Below are 23,949 nucleotides of genomic sequence, written 5' to 3'. Positions count from 1 at the left end.
CAACATACAGATAGTTTTCATGTAACAACCACAATTGGCATCAAATCAGTAATTAAGCAAAGTAGCCACTTTCACTAACTGAAACCATAACTTTGCCTCTGCTTTACAGACTTGTGAATGTCATAAATGTGAGGACTGACTAAAAGTTTCCTTTCATCACTGTTGTTACCTATGGTTTAAATATCACAGCTAATAAAGGTGGTGTAAGGCACATTATACACTGCTCAAAAACACTCAAATAACATCCTAGATCTGAATGAATGAAATACTGTATTCTCATTGAATACTTTGTTCTGTACAAAGTTGAATGTGCTGACAACAGAATGAAATTGATTGTCAATCAGTGTTGCTTCCTGAGTTTGATTTCACAGAAGTTCGATTTACTTGGAGTTATATTCTGTTGTTTAAGTGTTCCCTTTATTTTTTGAGCAGTATAATTCTGCTCTCAGCAATGATATTGGAGAAATTTGCTTCAAGTTCATATTTGCTTAGACAGATTGGGACATCAGGTTGAGTTAATTAGATCTGGTTTGCATAATATCTCAGTCACAGCATGATTAGGTAGAGTATCTTAATCACATTTTTATCCATGTTTGCATGGCATTACGGGGCATCCAAACCCAGACAGAGAGAACTTATCTCTTCTATTTAACCTCTAGACATCGAGGTAAAAACAGGATGAAGGTTATGATTCTTTCATCTTTCATCCCCCACAAAAAGTCTCCTTTGCATTAAATGAGATTCCTGGTGATGAAATAAGAATAAGGGATGGAGGAAACTGCAACCTTCTCCCATTCATTCAAAATGGCCTGATCTAGATTGGCATGCACCCAGCAATATGTCCAGGTTCATATTTGCCTTCTCATGTTGGAGAACTGTATATTTATGAGACAAATTCCTCAGACATAGAGGTCCTTAATCTTCCTTAGCTCATCTCGACTGCCACTGTGTGAGAAGGAGGAATATGTACCTTGCCATGAGGCCATTTTTGTCCAGTACACAATGAGAGTTTTAGTGGGTATCTCTCTCTCTCTCTCTCTCTCTCTCTCTCTCTCTCTCTCTATCTATCTATCTATCTATCTATCTATCTATCTATCTATCTAACTATCTATATGACGGTCTTGGTATATTCGGGTTTCTTCCCGTGTATGAAAACAAATATATATATATATCTATGAAAGAATAGAAAAGTCCCAGCCTGTTATTGAAATGTAATTCAGACAGCCAAATTGGGACTAATGAGTGGGAGAAATGCTTTTCCGCCATGGAATGTTAATACCGGTAAGCATAGTTCCCTCTAAGCTGAGCAGTGAGCAATTGCTCACTTAAAAATCATCATCAACTCAGAGTTTTCCAAACCTGCCCAGAAGCCGAGAGGGAAATTTTATTATTATTTCTGTGCCGCCCAGTCCCGAAGGGACTGCCGCTCAGACACTATACTTTTCCGCCCACCCCCCAAAAAAATTAGAGACAACACTGCCAGTAAGTAAAGAAATACAGTGATCCCTCGATTATCTCGAGGGTTCCGTTCCAAGACCCCTCGCGATAATCAATTTTTCGCGATATAGCGGTGCGGAAGTAAAAACACCATCTGCGCATGCGCGCCCTTTTTTCCATGGCCGCGCATGCACAGATGGTGGAGCCGGGGAGCGACGAAAGTTCGGAAGCCGACAGGTTGCTTTCAATGTCGGCTGCCCCCGCCCCCCCAGCACCCGCTCGCCCGCCGTTCGCCGCTCGCCCGCCTGCCCGGCCGGCCGCTCACTCACTCACTCGCCGCTCTCCCGTTCGCTCGGCCGGCCGCTGCCTGGCTGGGGAGGTGGATTCGCCGCCCCCACCAGCCCGATCTCTCTCCGGTGGCTGGGGAGGTGGATTCGCCACCCCCACCAGCCCAATCTCTCCCCGGTGGCTGCCACCCCCACCAGCCCGATCTGGGGAGGTGGATTCGCCGCTCCTCGCCGCCTTCGCCTCACTTCGCCTCAGCTGCTGCCCGCTGCCTTCATCTTCTCCCCAAACTCCTCCTTCCCTGCCAAAGCAGCCACCGCAGTCGAGTGCGTGAGTGATGCAGGGCAGCCCAATGCCACCGGGAGGGGAATCCAAGCCGGTGGCTGGGGACACGGATCCACTGCCCTCGCAGCCCGATCTCCCTCTGCGTGGTGGGGGGGGCGACGAACCGACGATCGAGGGCTGTCCGTCCCTGTTGGGTGGTGCAGGGCAGGCACAGGGAGGGAGGGAGAGAAAGGAAAGAGAGAGAAAGGGAGGGAGGGAGAGAAAATTGAATGAAGAAGGGACAGAAGAGAAGAAACAAAAACTTAAATTGAAACACAATAATAACAATACTTTATATCCTTTTTATTTCATATGAAAAATTATAAAAGATCTGTATACAATATTTTTTTTTAGGAAAGATTTGTATGAATTTAAATAAATTAAACATGAATGAAAGAAGGCGGTTAAGAAAATAAAAATGATTAAAGGAATATGGACAACCTAAAGGAGAAAATGGTAGATACTTCACCAGAAGATAATTTAAAATTATATGATGATTTATAACTTACCCCCTCAAGGGAATTTAAGTACAAATATTATAAATTATGTTATATGTTAATTGTTATTTTTATCATTGTTTAGTGTACTTAAATAAGTAATTATATTATAAGAATTATTCTATTTTTTGTTTATTTGTTTGTTTGTTTGTCTGTCTGTTAGTATGTGTTAATTTGGCATTGTTTCAACTTATGATTTATAGTTATACCATTTATTTTATTTGTGTAAATGTGTATATATGTAATAAAAATTATTTTCTTAAAAAAAGAAAGAAAGAAAGAATAAAAAGAAGATATAGTAATAGAACATATCAATGAAAGAATAGAAGAAGAGATATAAGAATAGAAGAAAGGTATTTCAGGTATTCTGAATGCTTTTTATGCATTAATTAAATCCTCCCCTTTCTATATAGCCTGGGCAATATAAAGCAGACAAGCCTCAACTAATCTGATGAAATATCTCTGTTACACAGAAAAAGTGCTTGATTTTCCTTTCTATTTTTACAGAAATCAAACCATTTTCACCAGGACGGTCCTGCCATTGAAATGATTTCAAGTGGGTTTTAATTCCAGCACTTCAAGAAATAATAAGGACTTCCTGCAGTCTCTCCCAAAAAGCGAAGACTTGAGTCAAAGTACCCTTGGAGGATGAAACTCAGCTAATGTGAGGGGAAGGAAGAATTTTAAGCACAGACTTGAATTTGGACAAAGTTGCAAAAAAAAAAAGAAGCTCTGTTTAGAACAGTGTTTCTCAACCTTAGCAAAATTCAAGATTTGTGGACATCAAATCTCATGGCTGGATGGGGAATTCTGGGAGTTGAAGTCCATCTATCTTAAAATTGCTGTAATTGAGAAGCACTACTTTAGAATCATAACTTAGGAAAATCAATGGAAATAAGAGTTACGATCCTAATATAACCCCACTCACAGCAGGTCGGACATAAATGTGTTCCCTTAAAGAACCTGCTTCAAAGTTTGCACACTCTAAAATTAGTCACAATCATGCCTGATCCTGATTTTCAAACTTTGAGATTGCTGCTTTTTGGGAAAAATTGAAACATGAGAATTTGATTTAAATTTTGGAAGCCAGATGGCAAAGATGAGAAATGGTGGTAGCACTACACAATCATATCACACAAACTTTACTTATTGTTTAGACTTTAAACATATAGAGCGTTATTTTATGAAGTAGGTGATAAATTATGAATAGTTTCTTTTATTAAATATATATATATATACGGTATATATATAATTTTTTTTTCGCTATATGATACAATATTAAAATTTAGATAAAAATATTTTATTATTGTTTGCATTGATGTAATGTAACTTTTTATAGTAAGATGGAGAGGAAGAATTTTTGATTAGATTTTTAAGAATTGACAATGTTGTATATAATTAATAGAAAATTTTAGATGAGGAGAGATAAGAGCCTCCATTGAGTGAGTAATATGAAAAGTTTATGTATGATTGATTTTAAGCATTATTGTTGTGTTTATAACTATATATTGTTTTATTTTATGGTGGAGAAAATAAAAAACTTCATACCTGAGATTGCTGCTTTTTAATTGTGCCTACTAGGCCTCCTTATTTTGTCTTGTTTTGTTTTGTCTTTGCTTGGTTTACTTTAGACAGGATGTCAAGTGCAAAGGATCATATATGAAGGTCCAATTAAACTGATTTATTGCTAATAATGCCTATGCACAGGAATCTTCTCAACTAACAGGCTACAGAAGAGTCAACAGGTTTCAAGGGAAGTTGAACTTCGTTTGCTTGTGGCTACATACGAATTCTAGACTGATCTCTCTTTTAACTCTGCCCCCAGGTTTTGCCATTTCTCCTATACTGGGATAGTGGGTTTACTAAGGAGCATTTGAAAAAGTTTTGAAAAAGCTAATATAATAAACTAAACATAATGAGAAAAAAATGGCAGTTGTCTTGCCCTACTTACCCAGGCATAAAATTACGCAGTGAATATACAAAGTTGCTTATACTTTTTAAACTGTAGATTGTTTCATTTGTCAATTCTTTTAATATAGATTAAGATGTCAGAATTAAAATTTAAATGTATGTATGTACAGTATGTATGTATGTATGTATGTATGTATGTATGTATGTATGTATAAAGTAAATATTTTAAAATATTTTAAAAACAAGTTATATATATATATGTGTGTGTCTGTGTGTGTCACATTTTTTTGCTGAATTTGAAAATTAAGGGAGGCTAGGATAGATCTATTTCAGCCTTATTTTGGCCTCATCAGCTAGCCATACCCACTGGGACTTGAACCTGCAACCTTTGCCTTGTAAGGCAGAGAATTATCCTCTAGGCTACAGTATCCAATCGCTTCACCTCTGCACCAGGGAAGGGTTACATATTTTTGTGTCGAATCACCCTGGTGTATTGAAGGAACATCACAGCTCCTTATTTGCCTCTCGGTATACACACTGACACATAGACACACACACACACACACATGCTACCCATTCTCATATTTGGCTGAAAGATTACCACTGATTACTTATTATTCTTACTTGCTATATGCATTTAATGTATGGCTGTTTAGACATTTATTATAAAAATCAGAAATTTACCCATGACTTCTTTAAGAAAATCTGTTAAGCTATATTAACTGGTGCTTTTAAAGATGTTGGTTGAAGGACATTCTGCCATAGAGAAGGAATCTCTCAGCATGCTCTAACATGTAATCCAGAATGACTAAAAGTTACCCTAAGACAGGAACTTAAGGTAAACATTCACCCACAAAAAGCAATGCTAACACAGTAAAACAAGAGTATAAAGAATGAGTCTTGTTGATAAAGCTCATGTTCATGTTTATTTCAAAGCATCTCTTGTTCATTTGGCTGTTTACATTTTGTTAAAAGATACATCTATCCATTTCTTTCTTATCCTGCCTTATATTTAGCATCTTTGAGAAAATTAAACTGTTTGAGAAGATAGCTAGAAAGTAGATTGATCAGACCAGACTGGTAGACAACAATTGTCTGCTATAAGACATATTCAGTTCAAATAGCAATAACAATAGCACTTAGATTTATATATTTAAATCTATATATATAAATTTATATTTATATAAGTGCCTTACAGCCCTCCCAAGTGGTTTACAGAATCAGCATATTGCTACCAACAATTTGGGTCCTCAATTTACCCACTTTGGAAGGATGGAAGGCCGAGTCAATCTTGAGCCAGTGAGATTCAAACTGCTAAACTGCTGGTAGCCGGCAGTCAGCAGAATTAGCCTGCAATACTGCATTCTAACCACTGCACCACCACAGCTCTTTTAAAATAGTTTCAATATTAGATAAATGTATGAAAGGTGTTAGTTGCTTGCAGATATACTCTACTTAATGACTGGTCGCTCAGCAACCATTTGAAGTTATAATGGACTCAGAAAAAGGAACTTTGAACCTGGATTTGAAGTTTTAATGTCCACCCCCTGTGGTCACCTGACTGCATTTGGGGTAATTGACAACCAGCCTGCATTTATAAAATACAAGCAAACAGTGAGATGCTTACCAAAATCTTTCTAAGAAGGGCTCATTAAAGGAGGATATTACCTTATTTATCTCTTACTTACTTACTTACTTTGAAGGGCTGCTATTGAGATAGGGAGTTATGGACCTCCTAGTGTTGTTAGCCTTCACCACTGATATGCCTTAACTAACAGGGTTAAGAATCACAAGAATTACAGTCCATTAATACCTCAAATGTACAACTCTAAAAACTCTATATTATTGCTCTCCACAACATTTCATTTACCCATTGGCCATAGAGTCTACTTACAAATTTGTGATTATTTTTTCAAAAGATCTAAATTAATGGCGTGCTCTATGTTGAGACATGGAAAACTAATAATGTGCTGTGTAAGAAACGCTACCATTTGTGTATGTATGTATGTATGTTATTTATTTACCTACCTACTTACCTATTTATTTATTGATTGATTGATTTATATGCTGCCCTTCTATGAGGACTCATAACTTTACTGTTAGGTTTGTGACTTGCCCACTTTACAGGGTGAAGTTTCTAGGGTTAAGTGATGGAGTAAAAAGAAAAACTTCCCACCTCATACTTGCTGATTTTACAAACCGGAGTCCCAAACTCTTTAGATTTGCTATCTAAATAATCTCATCCATTTTATTTTAAACCTTTTCACTCCATTTTTCAGCCAGAAAGTCTCCCAGAAGAGTTTACAGATTAACAACAAAATAAGACAGTCTGTAATTTTAGGATTACAGTCTAAAAGGCATGAAATAAAAGGAAAACAGGACAAGAGGGAGGAAAAAGATCCAGTTCGCTCACCCAATGTTTACAGTTGTTCTAAAGAAGATAACATGGGATTCCTGAGCACTGCATCTTTTGGCTATCTGGTCTCACCCAACTTAATATAGTTAAGACATTTAAATTAAATTAAAAAATGAAAACAACCAGGTTTATCTTTTCAAGTCTTACATTGACCCAGAAACACTTAGAAAATGAAAATGCTGCATATCTTCAACTCTATTTTGCAAATCAGTGTATTGTATTATTTATTGTTCAATGTTTTAGGCAGGCAGGCAGGTGTGTAATATTGATAACATCTATATATGCTATTTACTACTTGTTTTAATAAGCAGTTGGTCATATTTCCAAACCAAACAAATATGGCCAACTGCTTATAAAAACGAGTAGTAAATAGCATATATAGATATTACACACCTGCCTGCCTAAAACATGGAACAATAAATAATACAATACATTGATTTGCAAAATACTTGTGAGCCCTACTTTATCTGTTGTGATAAAACAGAATACCAAGGAAGCTGCCAATTGTGTGAAGTCTATTAAGACCCAGAGATTAAATTGGATTTCCCAAGAGGTCAGCGGTGGCTCAGTGGCTAAGACGTTGAGCTTGTTGATCGAAAGGTTGGCATTTCAGCAGTTTGAATCCCTAGTGCTGCATAATAGGGCGAGCTTCCGTTACTTGTCATAGCTTGTGCCAACCTAGCCGTTCAAAAGCATGTACAAAATGCAAGTAGGAAAAAACCTTTCGTGGGAAAGTGATTGTGTTCTGCGCCCCTTTGGCTTTTAGTCACGCCAGCCAAATGACCATAGAGATGTCTTTGGACAGTGCTGGCTCTTCGGCTTTGAAACAGAGATGAGCACCGCCCCCTAGAGTCAAGAATGACTAGCACATATGTGCGAGGGGAACCTTTACCTTAAAGCATTAAGAAGCCAAATCCTACTTGCCTTCTACCATTTCCTACAATTATAAAAGCAAAATACAGACATACAGCCAGTGATAGCCTGTCAAAATTTTTACTGCCACACTGGTCACGGCTTATTTTGTGGGTGTGGCTTGATGATCATGTGGCTGGATAGGAGTGGCTTGCTGGCCATGTGACCAGGTGGGAGTGACTTGACAATCATGTGACTGGGAGTGGCTTAAAGTTCATGTGACTGGGTGGGAGTGGCTTACCAACCAAGATAAGTTTTCAAATAGGTGCTTGGACTCTTTTTCAGTTGATTAAGTCACATTATTTGAATAGCCACAAAAAGGACAAATGATAGACAGCATTATTTGTTGAGGAGCACAGTAACATTTAGTTTGATTGTTGAATGAATGATATTAATACTTTTTTTCTTTTTAATTAGAATTTTAAAGATTGTTTTTTAATGTATTAATTGCATTGCTATTATTCTTGTTTTTCTGTATATGCTGTGAGCCGCCCCAAGTCCTCGGATTTGCTTTACAAATCCAAATAAATAAATTTTAAGGTTTTGTACTGAACCCACAAGATTCAGTATGATAACAGATTAGGCAAGTAGCTCAATTTTCTTTAATTGCTATAAAAGTTCAGTTCTGGATAATGATTAACATGATTAAAGCGCCCTGCCGTCGCAATGCCCCTTGCCCATCCAGCCCTCCTGCTGCTGGGCTTGCTGCAAGCTGGTAAGCCGACCTAAGCCACTTCCGCGCCCCAAACCGACGGGTCAAACCTGTCCTGACGCTGCTGGACCCACAACTCCCGCTGCGGTCTCCCTCCAGCCCTCCAAGCCCTCCAGCAATGCCTACAAGACAGGGGCCCTGCGGTCGCCGTCGAAGCTGCCACCCTCTGCTAGCTATGTTTTCATGGGGAAGAACAGGCAAGCTTTTTTCAGTGTTATGAGTTTTACCAGTTGTCTGCCCCCCTCCCCATCACCAATGGTGTCCTGCCGTACCTAACTCATGATCTAGTCACTTTAGTGTAGGGCGACCTTGTTTTCAGTAGGATTGCTCTCTCAATGGAGATCTCTAGCATCACCCTTTAAGCTTTGATATTATGGTGCCTAAATCCTCTGTATGTCCACCAATAACTCCTTTGAAATGTACAAATTACATGTTCTAGGATTATAATTTTTCAAACATAGTTTTATCAGACCTTGCCAATTTCTGTTCATTGCTCAAGATCAACATTCTCTTTTTAACATAGAAACATAGAAGACTGACGGCAGAAAAAGACCTCATGGTCCATCTAGTCTGCCCTTATACTATTTCCTGTGTTTTATCTCAGGATGGATATATGTTTATCCCAGGCATGTTTAAATTCAGTTACTGTGGATTTACCAACCATGTCTGCTGGAAGTTTGTTCCAAGGATCTACTACTCTTTCAGTGAAATAATATTTCCTCACATTGCTTTTGATCTTTCCCCCAACTAACTTCAGATTGTGTCCCCTTGTTCTTGTGTTCACTTTCCTATTAAAAACACTTCCCTCCTGAACCTTATTTAACCCTTTAACATATTTAAATGTTTCGATCATGTCCCCCCTTTTCCTTCTGTCCTCCAGACTATACAGATTGAGTTCATTAAGTCTTTCCTGATTCGTTTTATGCTTAAGACCTTCCACCATTCTTGTAGCCTGTCTTTGGACCCGTTCAGTTTTGTCAATATCTTCTTGTAGGTGAGGTCTCCAGAACTGAACACAGTACTCCAAATGTGGTCTCACCAGCGCTCTATATAAGGGGATCACAATCTCCCTCTTCCTGCTTGTTATACCTCTAGCTATGCAGCCAAGCATCCTACTTGCTTTTCCTACTTAAGAGTGAACATTTTAGTAAACTATATAGAGAAGATGGTTAACATAACCTAACATATTGTAGGTATATATTTATTATTTTTAAACAAAAAGCTAGCACCTCAGAATAACCTAGAAATAAAAATAGAAAATAAAGACTTCATGAAACCATTTGTCTTGTTCCAAAGGAATGCAAGGTATGAGGATAATGGCTGGAACATGTACTTTACTATGGGGGAGGTAGAGAAGAAGAAGAGCCAGAAGTCCTGATGGCAGATCTTAACAGAATTCTTTGAAATGACAGGAATAGTTCAGGATGAAAGAACAACACAGCTGTGATTTAAAAATGAGTTTTAGGCAGCTTTTCAACAAAACCTCTAGAATATAGAGGCCTCAAACATTATCTTGTATATAAAGAAGTGGTGTTCACCAAATCACATATACAGTGGTACCTCTACTTAAGAACCTAATTGGTGCCATGACCAAGTTCTTAAGTAGAAACGTTCTTAAGTAGAAGCAATTTTTCCCATAGGAATCAATGTAAAAGCAAATAATGCGTGCAAACCCATTAAGAAAGAAATAAAAGTTTGGAATTTGGGTGGGAGGAGGAGGAGGAAGAAGAGGAGGAGGACAGTCGCTGCCAAAGGAAGAAAGTGAGGTGAGGGGAATCAAAAAAATCCAAAACTTTAATGCTTAAAAAAAAAGAGGGACTCTAAGGCGGCGAGGAAGAGCATGCGCCTCCAATACACCTGGTGCAAGGCTGCCTCCCATACACTGCCTCCCATACACTGGCTGCTGCTGCTGCTACCTGCTGCCTCTTCCTTCCCATGCTGAAGGGCTCCCCTCTCGCTCACTTGCTCACTTTGTAGCCGGCGCCTTTCCTTCACTGTGGTGACTCCTTGGCTGCCCAGAGCGAAGGGAGCGTTTCTTTTCTCTGGGCACTGGCAGAGGTTTATTCCCTGTCCAAGCGCCCAGAGAAAGGGAAATGCTTCGTTCGCTCTGGACTGCAAAAGCCTCCTTAAATACCACCAGATGGCCAGGATTAAAGGGGGAATGGCAGGAAACTGGCCGGGCCTTCATGCCGCTCTCAAATATCCTGGGAAATTTTTCTGGGCTCGGGTCCTTAAGTAGAAAATGGTTCTTAAGTAGAGGCAAAAAAAATCTTGAACACCCAGTTCTTATCTTGAAAAGTTCTTAAGTAGAGGCGTTCTTAAGTAGAGGTACCACTATATATGTTATATCGAATATCTTTCCAAAACATATTCACTTTACTCTTTATAAGGCATGTGGGTATTGCCATTTAATCAAAAGAATATGCAATATATATGCATTGGCATCCTTCAGTCTCGAAAGACCATGGTATCATACTCTGGATTCCCCAGAGCATGAAGCCTGGATAGGTTAGTGTTGTGGTTCCGTCTGAGGCCCCTCCGGGAACGGCTGACCTTCTGTCGGTTTCCAGCTCAGAGGGAGAGGCTGAGGAACAGGAGGTGCAGACAGACGAGGAGGAGGAATCCCAGGCTGAAGAAGAGGGAGGACAGCCAGAGTCCCACCAGGGGGAGCTCTCCCCAGCAAGCAGCCTGGATTCCTTAGAGGAAAGTGCACAAGCCATAATTGATCTGCGACAACGAAGAGCTACTCAGAGACGGAATCAATTGGCTAAATACTTTCAGCATTAAAGTGGCAACAGCTGGGTTTGGGTGTGGTGCTCTTGGGAAAGGCTAAAAGGCAGACCCACCCTTCCTGGCTTGTGGAGTTTTATCTTTGAGAGTCGTGGGACCTGATTGTGAACTTTGGCGTCTTGGAATCCTGGTTTGTGCCTTTGACTATTGAAACCTTGGGGGGGGTGCCAGCAAGAAGCTTGCTGTATTGTCTGGACATCAGGACCCTGCTGTACCGTATTATATCCTGTCTGTTGGGAAGAACAGGTTTTCCACTGTACTTATTTTTTCCAGTTATAAAATACTTTTGGCTTTTACCAGAGTGTCTGGCTGTTTTTTCCAGTTGGTGTTGAGGTCTGGGGGAACCCAGACAGAACAGGTTAGTATGGCGGATAGACTGTTACTTAAGCAGCAGATCCCCCCTCTCCACGTCTCTGAAATAATCCAATGGAATGGCAAAGGCCAATATGATTGGTTCCAGCTACATCGCAGGAGTTATCAGAACGTGGCTGTACACAGTCACGAATTGCTTCCGGGACTCCAGCTCAGGGTTTTGCCTCAAGGTTTACTCCTGAAGCCTTTTCCAGTGATGGATATAGCCACAAGGCAGTGGAGGTTTGCAGTCAGAGTTTCCCTTCTTCTAGTGGTTGACCAGGGCGTCTTTCGTGTCTTGCCATGCTCTTAGTGCACCATATCGCTTGCAGAGACCGCCTTCATGACTGTTGACCTATTCTAGTAGATTTCATCCACTCAATCCATCGGATTTTGTCTTCACATGCTCGGGATAGACAAGTCCCTATCTTGCCGAAGGTCAATGACCCATCAGCTATTCTTAGCCTGGTTTGGCCAGCCTGTCGAAGCTGTTGCCACAGGTGAGAGCTGAGCGACAGGTGGGGACCAAAGGTGAATGAGCTGCCCTAAAAGCTGCCTAAATGTTGTAAAAGGACACAACATGTTCCTACACCAGAGGTGCTACCCCTCTCTGAGCACCCCATACACCCTGCAATATATATACATATTTAAACACATCAAACAGCACAAAATCCAAAACAGCACAAAATCAAACTTTTTATTTCACGCCTCTGAATGGCTAGGGGACACCCACTGTATAATCTCTTATATTAGGGATATGTAGATTTTTTTTTCAAAATAGTGTCAAACCTTTTAAAAAGATTTTTTAAGATTTTTTTTTTTAAAAAAGTGTCAAACCTTTTTAAAAAATGGGAAAAACTTAAATTTAATTTCAATGTAAACAATTAAAATTAAATTCAGTAAATAAGGTTGCTTCTTAGATATTTAATGATTTCTGGCTTTTCTGCCTTATCAGTTTGGTGATAACTTTTGAAGAAACGCCGACAATCACATTTAAAGAGTTACGTGTGTCATCTGAAAACGTCAACCTGTTTTTCAACCCGGGCCATTTTAAGCAATGTGGGCTTCAACTCATTCTCTAGTGGGGAATTCTGGGAATTGAAATCCATCTGTCATAAAATAGCCACTGCTATAGACAGAGGTGGGTTCCTACTGATTCAGACGGGTTCTATAGAACTGATAGTAACTTGGTGTCCCGGGTCGCTGGAACTGGCAGCAACACAGGCCTGCCACCCGTCTGAACTGGTTCTCTTGACGGTGACATTTGGTTTTTTGCTTCTGCGCATGTGCAGCTATTTTTTAGTACTGTGCATGCGCATGTACGAACAGCATGCGCTTGCCCATGCGGCGCATCCCTGACTGAACCAGCAGTAGAAGAATCTGGAACCCACCCCTGGCTATAGACTTATAGACTTCAACCACAACAACCCACGAGCACACAGCAGATACAAACTTAAAATAAACTGCTATAAACTCGACTGTGGGAAATGCGACTTTAGTAACTGAGTAGTTGATGCATGGAACTTACTATCAGACTCTGTAGTATCATCTCTTGACCCCCAAAACTTCACCCTTAGACTATCCACTGTTGACCTCTCCTGATTCCTAAAAGGTCAGTAAGGGGCGTGCATAAGTACACCAGCGTGCCTTCCGTCCCATCCTAATGTTTCTCTTTTACTAGTATCATGTATATAAATATTACTATATGTCACATGTTTTTTTGCTGAATTTGAAAATTAAGGGAGACTAGGATAGATCTATTTCAGCCTTATTTTGGCCTCATCAGCTAGCCATACCCACTGGGACTTGAACCTGCAACCTTTGCCTTGTAAGGCAGAGAATTATCCTCTAGGCTACAGTATCCAATCCCTTCAGCTCTGTTACATATTACAGGGTTACAGATATTACTATATCTCTATATACCACCAATACGTACTTGACAAAACAAATAAATTAAAATAAAATAAAGAATAAAATGTTCTATATCTCTACCCAGGTAAGTTCATGTGACATTTTTTAATTTGTCTGGATTTTTTAAAGCTCAGCATCATATTAAGCCCATTCTGAATCGTTGCTGGCCTGCTAAATAGATTTAGTATGATCCTTGGATGTATATAGACATTTTTGTAGGCACGTGCACATTTATTTAGCTTTGATATTTGAACCAAAATAGTAAACTATACTAGTTCATGAATCAGATTGTGCAGCCTTGAGCTATTAAGAAGCAAAACTCAAACAGAAGGCATTCAATGGCAAGCAATCTTAGTACGGATTATGATATTATAGTTAATTCATTTTATAATGTATACAAATTAACTTTAAGAAATGCTCTTGAAATGCATTGTTGTTCATTTCTTGCTCCTCAATTTAATTTTTATGTAATTTTAATATATCCAAGTGTGATCCTTTTAATCCCAACTAGCATCCTGATCTTTTTACTGAAACCTTTGAACAGCTCCTATAATGAAATCAACGTCATTGTTGAAATAACTAAGGAGTTAGTCTTCCTTTGATTTTGCAAAGGGAGATCTTGCTGATTTCTATCTCATCTTAACTGTAATGTAAATAAAAGTTAAAAGTGAGGATGCCCAGCCTAAGATTAGGGGGCAGAGATGGTTATCTTCTACTTGCCTCTATTCTTATGCATCAAGAGGCAGAATAAAAGAACAGACTATTAAGTCTTTGCCTTGGAGCAACTATTTTGTTAGGTAAGACAAAGATTTAAACAAAACTAATCTTTTAATAAATCTAAATGCAAAGTGCCAGGATAAGGTATGTAAAAAATGTAAATCCATAAAACAAATCCATAAAAAGCATAAAAGGAGGAAAAGAACAGGAAAAATCCATTCATCATTCAGTGCTATTTTTTTTTCAAGGAAGGGATTTCTTTCTTCCCTTCCTCCCAATTTATGATTATGGTTTCACTTTGTTTGTGAATACAGTATATAGTAATATATGTATTTTCTTTTTCATAGAGACATAGAAACATAGAAGACTGACGGCAGAAAAAGACCTCATGGTCCATCTAGTCTGCCCTTATACTATTTTCTGTATTTTATCTTAGGATGGATATATGTTTATCCCAGGCATGTTTAAATTCAGTTACTGTGGATTTACCAACCACATCTGCTGGAAGTTTGTTCCAAGGATCTACGACTCTTTCTTCAACTAAAGACATTTTAAAAACCTAATTAGTGGAGCTAAGCAAAATGCAGGCGATGAGATACCCTCTAGATGATTTTGATTATAGTCCTCATGATTCTGGTCCACAGATCAACATCATCACAACTGGGGCTCAATGTTCCCTCTAATTTTTTTCCGGTGTGGGCGGCACATTTTCATGCTTGGGCATGGATCAGTTAGAAACCCGATCGTTAAGCGAATCTGGCTTCTCCGCCCCCCTTCCCCACTGTCTTTGCTTGTGAGACAGTCGCAAAAGGGGGTCATGTGACCTCAAGACACAGCAACGGTCACAAATATGAAACAGCGGCCAAGTTTTGATCATGCAATTGTGGGGCTGCTGCGAAGGTCATAAGTGTGAAAAAGGGGCATAAGTCACTTTTTTCAGGGCCGTTGCAACTTTGAACGGGCAGTAAATGAAGCGTTGTAAGTCAAGGACAACTTGCCTACCCCCCTAGATGTTTTCGGTGGAGCTTCAAAATGGACTCCTGATCTGCTTCTAAAAGAGTGCACTGGTCAGACAGATAATCCTCAACTTCTGTTCTGGCCCCAATGGAGGCCAACGTTTCTATCTCCTGAGTAAGACAATGCGTGGTGTTTGGTTTTTGCCTGCGCGGCCACACGGCCATACACAATGGAGGAAACCGTGCTGGGGCTATATTCTTGAGTCAGAGCCCTCCCCATCTCCCCCTCCCGCCCACCGCCCGCTTGAAGCTGCCAGCCGGGATCCTGAATAGCCTGCTGGCAGAACCTGCCTCCCCACCCCTCTGGCCCGGCGTGAAGCGAAGCGCTGGGGAGGAGGTCAGGCTGAGGGTCTGAAACAGAATATGTGGGAGCGCGTTCACGGCACATCGACATAAGATATAAGAATGCCAAAGAATATGTGAAACAAGGATTCATGAAACTACATTATGTACCTACAACTGAACAAATTGCTGACGTGCTGAACAAACCACTGCCAGCTGAGCAACACGAATACCTCTGCAAAAGAATATGCCTTATGTGAACAATGTCACTGAAGACTGTCAAAGAAGGGGTGTCACGCTGTATATTGACAGCCCCTCAGAGACATTCAGTAATGAAATAGTTAACTAGTGTGTCCTATTGGATCCTCCTCTTGTGTCACTTCCTTTTCCTCCTTCTTCTTCCTTTCTTAACCTCCATGAATCTCCATGATGTAAGAAGCATATGTTTTCCTGTCCCTCGAGACAGTCTTTTATTTGTTTTATTTCTGTTTTTTTGAATAAATATCTTGATTAAAGAAATGATTAAGGCTTATGTCCATCGACCTCCGGAGTTAAGGTCCTAACAGACTTTAAGTTCCCCAACACTGTCCCCCCAAGCCGAGACAGCGGCTTGAGCCTCAGAGCCCTCCCTGCCTCCCACTCCCACCCACCGCGCTGTTTGAGCGAATGCTGAACCTGAAAACGGACTTCTGGAAAAGTTCGGGTTAGGTATGCCAAACCCCGCAAAGTTCAGCACGGACCCGAACTATGCAAGTTTGGTTCACCCAACACTATTCTCAACTGGTCCACAGCATGCCAGCAACCGGTCTGCACAAACAAGTGAAGCCCCATCTTTGGAATGCAGGCAGCATGCAAAACCACAGCCCCTCAGCTCCGTGAAAAAAACCTTTCTGCCACAGAACTGGTCCTTGATGCCCAAAACGTTGGAGGCCTCTGCTATACAGTGAAAAATGGTGACTGAATCTGGATGTTCTCCTTCAGATACCAAAAAGCCTCCTCCCAGAAGTTAACAAGGAACAGAGGACATGAAGAGGATGTGTAGTGTTCCCGACAATCTTGCAGACCTTATTCAAGCATCGCTCATGTGCAATCTCCTTGAAAGAAGAGAGTGGACTGCCAGTAATCTTTTCTGCCATCCTCACCACTCTGCACCGCCTTCCTGTCTGAAGCAGTCATGCTTCCAAACCAGACAGTAAATGCAATATGACAGGATGGTTTTGATTGTCCCTCTATAGAAAGTGGTAAGGACAGGGGAAGTTAGCCGGGGTGATGCAGCAGGTAGAGTGCTGTACTGCAGGCCACTGAAGCTGACTGTTGATCTGTAGGTCAGCAGTTCAAATCTCATCACTGGCTCAGGGTTGACTCAGCCTTCCATCCTTCCGAGATGGGTAAAATGAGGACCCGGATTGTGGGGGCAATAGGCTGGCTCTGTTAAAAAGCGCTATTGCTAACATGTTGTAAGCCGCCCTAAGTCTAAGGAGAAGGGCGGCATAAAAATTGAATGTATGTATGTATGTATGAATGAATGAATGAATGAATGAATGAATGAATGAATAAATAAATAAATAAATAAATAAATATACTTTTCTCATGCAATGCAGAAAATTCAGGCTCTTTGTTATACCAGTTCACCAAACTCTCTACTTTCTTGTGGTAAGTCCTCTCATTGTCATCTTAAATAAGGCCCACTACGGTTGTATCATCCGCATACTTCACAATATCAGAGGCGGGATTCAGCAGGTTCTGACCAGTTCTATAGAACTGGTAGTAGGAACTTTGAGTAGTTCGGAGAACCGGTAAATACCGCCCCTGTCCAGCTGATTGGGAGGTAATGGAGATTTTACAGTATCCTTCCCCTGCCAAGGCCACCAAGCCATGCCCAGCAAGCAATATCATGCCCAGCAAGCCATGCCCACAGAACTGGTGGTAAAAAAAACAAATCCCACTACTGAATATGTTTGGGGGAAAACCTAGCACAACAGTCATAGGTCAATAGGGTAAACAAGAGGACACTTAGGGGACAGCCCTGAGGAGAAATTGTGTTCTAGAAAAAGGTGTTAGAAATATTAGTCCCAACTCACAAATAAGAGGCGTGCATAAGTGCACCAAAGTGCCTTCCGTCCCATGTCCTAATGTTTCTCTTTGACAAGTATCATGTATATAAATATTATTATATACTCTACTTATGAACTTAATTCATTCCGTGACCAGGTTCTTAAGTAGAAAAGTTTGTAAGAAGAAGCAATTTTTCCCAGAGGAATCAATGTAAAAGCAAATAATGCGTGCAATTGGGAAAACCACAGGGAGGGTGGAGACCCTGTTTCCTCCCAGGAGATTCCTAGAGAGGCCCCACGGAGGCTTCTCCCTGCCTTTTCCAGTTACAGTTTCGGAGGCTCAGTGCAAAAAGGTTCTTGAGAAGAGGCAAAAAAATCTTGAACACCCGGTTCTTATCTAGAAAGTGCATAAATAGAGGCGTTTGTAGGTAAAAGTACCTATGTATACCACCAATACGTACTTGAAAAAACAAAATAAAATAAAAATACTGAGTGACTGGCCCAAGATCACCCAGCCAGTTTTTCATACCTAAGACAGGATTAGAACTCACTGTTTTTTTGGTTCCTACACCAAACTGGCTATCAAATACAGTGATACCTTGTCTTAAAAACTTAATTGGTTCCGGGATGAGGTTCTTAAGGTGAAAAGTTTGTAAGATGAAACAATGTTTCCTATAGGAATCAGTGGAAAAGCGATTAATGCGTGGACGCCCAAAATTCACCCCTTTTGCCAGCCGAAGCGTCCGTTTTTGGGCTGCTGAGATTCCCCTGAGGCTCCCCTCCATGGGAAACCCCACCTCTGGATTTCTGTTGCCAGCGAAGTACCCGTTTTTGCGCTTCTGGATTCCCCTGCTGGGATTCCCCTGCAGCATCACAAAAACACGGAAGTCCAGAGGTGGAGTTTCCCATGGAGGGGAGCCTCAGGGGGAATCCCAGAAGCACAAAAACGGGTGCTTCACTGGCAACGGAACTCCGGAGGTGGGGCATCCCAGCCGCGGCGGTGGGTTTGTAAGGTGAAAATAGTTTGTAAGAAGAATCTTAAACCCCAGGTTTGTATCTCGAAAAGTTTGTATGACGAGGCGTTTGTAAGACGAGGTATCACTGTATCTCAAAAGAATAAATAAAAATGGCAGCTGCAGAAATGCAATTAAATTCCTTTTTATGTGTGTCCCATAGCTGACTCGGTTTATTGCCGTCCCATTTAAATTCCAGCAATGATAGTTTGTCATCGAGGAAATAATGCCACATCAGATGAACACTACCTCAAGGATGGAAGGACAGGTGAATCAATAAGCTTTGGGGAAGAATTCTTCCCAGCCTTGCTAAACACCCAGTTCAGTTAGTACATACCTAATGATTGCATAATATCTGAAATAATTGTTTAACTTCCAGAGGCATTTTGGTGTCTCGTTCTACTTTGCCAATTGCCCTTGCCTTTCATTATGCATACCTGAACAGTGCATGTTATGTCATGATGCCTCTCAAGTGTTTTCTTCCATTTTTTGCGTGTTCCTTTCCCAATGCATTTAAAATCACCTTCTTAAAATGAGCAAGATATCGCAGAAGGGAAACTTGGGAAGAAGAGGACAGTGTTGCCCTTCCTACTGATCTCCGTAAGAGCTGAAGTCAGAAAGTTGAAATATTTCTTGGTAGCATTTTTGGCATAGTTCATATTTGCCGATGAAAATTGTATAAGTTCTGGCAATCATCAACGTGATTTTCAGTTTTTATAACTGCGTGCAAAGTTGACAGTTGAAACAATGGAAACACTGAAAGAGAATCTCGCATGAGTCAAGGACAACCGATTGCCCAATCCATAACCAAATAGATCTCGAAGCTTATTACTAAGCTAATGGAAAGGTAAAAGTTATTGTATTCAAGTTCATACACGTCATGCAAAATAGCCATAAGCACACAGAGACCTTACGTGTTTTCTTAGTTCAAACAAGATACAATTAACTGAGAATTATAACTCTAAACATAACCACAGGAACCAATTTATTTCACTTAGCAAGATATACGGGAATCAGCAAATAAGCTAATTTACTGTCCTCCACATATTTGCTGAGATCATGTCCTATAGAAACTGAATATCTGCTTCTGCATACATATTAATGGTACAGAAAGGTATTTCTTACTTATTTCTGATCGCTTTGTTATTATCTAATATTATTTATGATGCATTAGAAGATAAGAGCACAATTATAAACTGAAATTCATGCAATCTATGCACAATTGATTTACTTCTACTATACGGTGTAGTCAGGGGCCGATTCCAAATTCTGCTGCTACTGGTGCGCAGCTTCCTTTCTCCTGTGTGCTTGCATGAGTCCCAGTGGCTTTTTTGTTTCTGTGCATGCGCAGAAAGCAAAATCTTGCGAGGGGACGCACGAGCACATGAGATTTTGGCGATTTTGTGCTTCTGTGCATGTGTGGAAGCAAAAAAACCACTGAAATCTCACACGCACTTTGTCCCCAGAGGATTTTGCCCCCTGCGCATGCGCAGAAGCAAAAAAGTTACCAAAATCTCTCACACACGCCTCTCCTCACAAGAATTTGCTTCCTGCGCATGCACAGAAGCAAAAAAATCCTGCGACATGCATGCATGCAGGAGAAGGGAAGCTGTGCATGCAGCGCAACTTTCCATACTGGTAGCACCCACTACTGGGTGTAGTCTATATAACTCAGGGGTGGGCTATTGCTGTCAGCTGCCCTGAGTCCACTAGAAGGGCGACTTATAAATTTGAAAAATAAAATAAAATAATAATGAAGTTAGTAGGGAAGTTGTTGTATTCATTCAACAACCATGTTACCAGCGGTGGGCTACAAGCCGGAACGCTAAATTGCGCTCACCGCGGCGGCTCTTAAGTTCTTCCAGAACCAGCGCGATTTTGCTGCTGCCCCTGTAGAGGTAGCAAAATTGCGCCTGTGTTTCGGCAAGGTTTTACCTGTGGCTCCGTACGTGATTTTGCTACCTCCACAGGTGCAGCAGCAAAATCGCGCTGGTCCCGCAAGAACGTACAAGCTTCAGCGGCGAGCGCAATTTAGCGTTCCGGCTCATAGCCCACTGCTGCATGTTACTAACTGAAGATCTGCAGTGATTCACTTAACAACAGTGGCAAGAAAAGTCATGAAATGGGGAAAAACTCATTTAACAAATATCTTGCTTAGTAATAGAAATTTTAGGCTCAATTGTGGTCGTAAATCAAGGATTGCCTCAGAGGGGGGCTGCTAAAGTGGAATGGTGACATGTGCTTCTACATCTCTGCGCATGATTTTGCTACCTGCCCAGGTGCAGTAGCAGAATTGCGCAGGACTCTGCTAGCACTCAGAACCACGGGGGCGAGCACACATCACCGTTCTACCTTAGCAGCCCCCCTCTGGATTACCTGGATTACCATTCCTGGTAATGACATTTTCCTGCATTAGTGGCAGGACATTTTCATGACATTTCATGACATTTTCCTGCATTAGTGGCAGGGCTGTACAGGCAGATCTTGCTCTTTTCTATCCATCCAATATATGTGCACCATCAATATAATATGAGTAGATTTCACCAAAGTACCATGCCAATGAAAGCAGAAGTGCTTTGCTTAGACTGTTTATATAAAACAATCAACTGCTTTCCTGGCAATAGTTAAATATTTAGATCCTTTACAGTAGGGAGGAGAGGAAATCCATATACAGTAGTATCTGTATAGAGCAGATGTATTCATACAGTTTTCTCAAGTTTATTGTAAGCACAGCCAACTTAGATATGGTATATCCAACTTAGATATGAAAATGTAATACGAGAATCCAATGTACTGTAATTTATATCATTTTAATTACAATAATTAGCATTTATATTTTTAAATCTTTAAACAAGAATTATCTTTCTTGCAGTTAGATTATATACTGTGTCAATAGCATTATTCCAATATTACAAAGAGCTTTGACATGATAGATTAATACATGTAAAGAAAGAAGATGCTCTTGAATCTGATTTCTAATGACTATGAAGTTTTCTTGGTTATGGTATTGAAGTGGTTGACTACTACTTTCTTCATCTTCCCTCTCTAGTTTATAACCTGTGTTTCCCCGTTTTCTGTTTGGCAACTAAAGACAAGTGTGCGGCTAAGAACTACTAAGTCAATGAATATTGGTACCAGCTACTAGGCTTCTGCCTACAATTAAATTAATTGTGACCCGATTTCAGGTATCCCCTTGTGACATTTTACATGTAATTACACATATCCTAATCTGGTCAGTGGAAGTAAAGCCAACAAGGCCAAAAATATCTATTGGCTTAACTGGAAGTTTCTGTTCACTTTATTGGGTTGGTTTGAGTTTGTAGGATGCGGTAGATCAAGAAATAACTGTTTGAGTTTCACTTTGTTGGATGAATGAACACTACAAGAATACCTTTCTTTCAGCTTCTCGAGATCAACTGACTTTCAATTGCATGAAGATTGCATGTTCTCTAAACAATTATCCTGGGAGAGAGTAATCATGAGAAGTTTCTATGGCTGCGTTCTTAGTGATGAGCAGTTGGATTCTGACACTACAAGATATAATTGTTTAACCTGTTGATACCTAAAAGATTAAGGTTTTTTTAAACACTTTGATTTTGTTTCCTTTAATTCCACCATGGCTAGAGAGAATGAGATTAGACTGACAATTTCTCAGGTCCAATAAGGATGAAATGAGAATATTTTAGACATCAAATGTCTAAACATCAAATGAAATTATCCATTACCCAATCTTTGTAGGCATTAGACACATATTCTTCTTGACTTAATGTGTTTTCCTTCAGGATAATATAGTTAATATTTTTTGGATCAGCTATTCATACACATATGATACAATTATGGCTTTTTCTAGACTCTTCTTTTGTCCTCATAGTTATCCAAAGAACAAAGTGCAGCTTTTGAGTATTAGGGTCCCATTTAACCTACAGAAGATACAAATAGAAATGACTGGAAACTTGTGCACCAGAACTCAATATTAAGAGCCAAGGCAAATTCCATATCCTCAAAAAAAAGGAAAGAATCCCCATAGAACCTTCTCAAAAGAAGGAAGGAATCCCTACCCCTTGGAATAGGTAAAGCAGAGGAAATAATACCAGGAAAAATCAACACAAACTTGTTAAGATGGGGGAAATGGGCAGGGAAGAATTCTGTTACAAGGCATTTTGGCTGGATAGCCACAAAAGTGACAATGCTCCTTTATTTTTATTTTTTAAGTTAAAAGGACCCGGATTGTGGGGGCAATATGCTGGCTCTGTTAAAAAGTGCTAGTGCTAAGTCTAAGGAGAAGGGCAGCATAAAAAAATCAATCAATCAAACAAACAAACAAACAAACAAACAAATAAAACAAAAAAAACCCCTCCGTTCTCTTGCTTTCCTTATTAGGAATACAGTGATACCTTGTCTTACAAACTTAATTGGTTCCGGGACGAGGTTCTTAAGGTGAAAAGTTTGTAAGATGAAACAATGTTTCCCATAGGAATCAATGGAAAAGCGATTAATGCGTGCAAGCCCAAAATTCACCCCTTTTGCCAGCCAAAACGCCCGTTTTTGCGCTGCTGGGATTCCCCTGAGGTTCCCCTCCATAGGAAACCCCACCACTGGACTACTGTGTTTTTGCAATGCTGCAGGGGAATCCCAGCAGGGGGATCCCAGCATGGCAAAAACAAGTGCTTCGCTGGAAACGGAAGTCCGGAGGTGGGGTTTCCCATGGAGACGAGCCTCGGGGGAATCCCAGCAGCGCAAAAACGGGTGCTTCGCTGGCAACGGAAGTCCGGAGGCGGGGCATCCCAGTGGCGGCGGTGGGTTTGAAGGTGAAAATAGTTTGTAAGAAGAGGCAAAAAAATCTTAAACCCCGGGTTTGTATCTCGAAAAGTTTGTATGACGAGGCGTTTGTAAGATGAGGTATCACTGTATAAAGAAAACCAGCTAACATGAATTATGTGTATGTTTCTGTGTGTATAATATCTTTATCGCAAAGTTAAAATCTAGTTTATATCTACTGTTTATATCTTCCATTTATACCTAACCATTCCATTATCCCATTATCAGTGGCATGTATAAATCATATTGAAAGATTATGAAGAAATTATCAAGTTATGTGAGGATTGAATGGAAGATTATAGTCTAGCTCATGAAATTGTGTCTTTTGATCTTTGAAATTCTGCTGTGAGCCAATATTTCATATAATTAGTGGTGGAAAAGATTTTTTTTTACTTGAATGAGAGAGTTAGTGAACTTGCTTTTCATAAACCTGAGCATACCACTTTCAAAGAGAAGATAATGAAAATACAACCGATCTGATGTGCCAACATAATGAAAAAAAT

At 40.2% G+C, this 23,949-nt stretch overlaps 1 long non-coding RNA gene across 3 annotated transcripts in view; it reads left to right on the top strand.

Moving 5' to 3' along the window:
• Nucleotides 1–4,095, top strand: part of LOC139165146 (uncharacterized) — a 32,007-nt gene extending 27,912 nt beyond the window's left edge. For all 3 annotated transcript variants that reach the window (XR_011558754.1, XR_011558753.1, XR_011558755.1), the window contains exon 3: nucleotides 3,051–4,095. This is a non-coding gene — a long non-coding RNA (uncharacterized lncRNA). The remainder of the gene's footprint in view (nucleotides 1–3,050) is intronic.
• Nucleotides 4,096–23,949: the final 19,854 nt, after the last annotated feature.

The sequence above is a fragment of the Erythrolamprus reginae genome, chromosome 3 (assembly GCF_031021105.1).
Source record: "Erythrolamprus reginae isolate rEryReg1 chromosome 3, rEryReg1.hap1, whole genome shotgun sequence".
Taxonomy (NCBI): domain Eukaryota; kingdom Metazoa; phylum Chordata; class Lepidosauria; order Squamata; family Dipsadidae; genus Erythrolamprus; species Erythrolamprus reginae.
This window is presented reverse-complemented; position numbering and strand designations above follow the sequence as displayed.